Genomic DNA, 1,888 nt, shown 5'->3' on the forward strand with positions numbered 1-1,888 from the left:
TGTTTATCCTTCGCTTAAATATGAGTCTCCTTGCTATGTCACTTCCTGCCTGGATCACCACTTCTCTACTACATTTCCCAGAATCCTCTTTGACTCCTAGTCCCGTCTAACTTGCTGTCTCATTGGCCAAACAGTATTTTATTTAACAATCAATAAGATAAACATACACAGTACATTCCCCATCAAGCCCTGGCTTAGGTAGGGCCATACTACAGAGCAATGGGCTCTATGCTACATTTCATGAACTTTCCACAGTGTCCCAGTCCACCACTGCCACACTACAGCCCAGAGTAAGAGCTACAAACCTTGGTGGCTTAATGGGTGAGTTAAGAGAGAAGGCTGGGACAGGGGTGGGAAGAAGGGACTCCAGAAGGCCATCACCACACAGGCACTTCACACATGGTGTTGGTGAAATCAGAGCCAGGGTACCACCCAGTCAGCACAAAACTGTCTTTCTCTTCTCTCCACCCCTCTTCCTCCTCTTCTTCTCTTCCTTTTTCATCCTCCTCCTCTTCTTCCTCTTCCTTCTTCCTCCTTTTCTTCCTTCTTCCCCTTCCTATCCTTCTCTTTCCTCTCCTTCCCTCCTCCTCTCCCTCCTTCTCTCCTTCTCCTCCTTCTCCTCTCCTCCTCCTTCCTCTCCTCCTTCATCCTCCTCCTTTTAAGAGTTAGAGATGGATATTTATTTAACATTCAGATCTACCAAGTTAGCTTTGTTCACTAAACTCGGGGAGTGGCTACCCTCACAGGTTTCACAATCTTCTCCATAGGTGTCGCCTTTGCCGAGGCCTGGGCAGCAGCCATTGTTGTCTTCCTTGATGCCGCTTTGCCTTTAAGGCTTCCTTGGCAGCTGATAGCCTGCTCGCCTAGCTGAGCTTTCCTAACTTCCGGTTTCTGATTCCTCTCAGCCATTATATCCACAGAAGATGCACCAGGGATAGCCCACTGGAATTTGACTTCATGGCAGGGTGTTTTCTTTTGAATTTCGTCTGACTGTTCCTTTTTTGTGTGTTCTTCTGTGGAGGACAGGCCAGTTTATCTGTCAAGTTTTCCTTCCCATCAGTCCTGGCACAGTGACACCCATGTCTGGGGTAGATCTTGTACCTGTTGAAACTGTACAACTCCACCTTCATGGCTAGGGCTGTGCTGGTGGAAAGAGGGAAGAGAAAGCAAGGGAAACACCTCATGGGGCAGAGGAAGAGAATCTCCATAAATTAATATCTCTCTTCTTGATGAAGAAGAGAAGGATAACTTCTTGAAATAGTGTCTTTTAGGCATGTTAGGGAAGCTGCTCTCGTGAAATCTCACCACTATGGTTGTCCTTTGCTTTCTTACTGATAGCCACTGTGGCTAGGGTGCTTGGAATTTTAATTTGTGTTCTCATGGTGGGTAAGGATATTGACTACCTTTCCAAGTATTTGTTGAGCATTTGTATTTCTTCTTCTATTGAGAATTGTCTCTGGGCTTGGAAGCACACACCTTCAATCCCAGCATTGGGGAGTCAGAGGCAGGAGGATCTCTGTGAGTTTGAGCCCAGCCTGCCCCCTGAAATTCCCCTTACAGAGTGAATTTCAGGACAGCCAGGGATATGTAGAGATACCCTGTCTCAAAAGCAAAACAGAACAAAAACAAAATGGAGAGAGAGAGAGAGAGAGAGAGAGAGAGAGAGAGAGAGAGAGAGAGAGAGAGTTTTCTGGGGCTTAATTTTGCATTTCTCTGTGTAGTCTAAATATTAACTCCATCTGGTATGTGACCAGAAAAAAATTTGTTCTGTCTGTGGGCTGTTTCTTCACCCATATAGTCTTCTTTTCTGTGCCATAGCTTTTAAATTTTTTGCAAATCCATTTGTCTGTTCTTGGAATTACTTCCTGTGACAGAGCTTTTCAGGAAA

General features: G+C 45.4%; 1 pseudogene; it reads right to left on the bottom strand.

Moving 5' to 3' along the window:
• Positions 1-717: 717 nt before the first annotated feature.
• Positions 718-1,130, bottom strand: LOC113832447 (annotated as a pseudogene).
• Positions 1,131-1,888: the final 758 nt, after the last annotated feature.

The sequence above is a fragment of the Cricetulus griseus genome (assembly GCF_003668045.3).
Source record: "Cricetulus griseus strain 17A/GY chromosome 1 unlocalized genomic scaffold, alternate assembly CriGri-PICRH-1.0 chr1_1, whole genome shotgun sequence".
Lineage (NCBI taxonomy): Eukaryota > Metazoa > Chordata > Mammalia > Rodentia > Cricetidae > Cricetulus > Cricetulus griseus.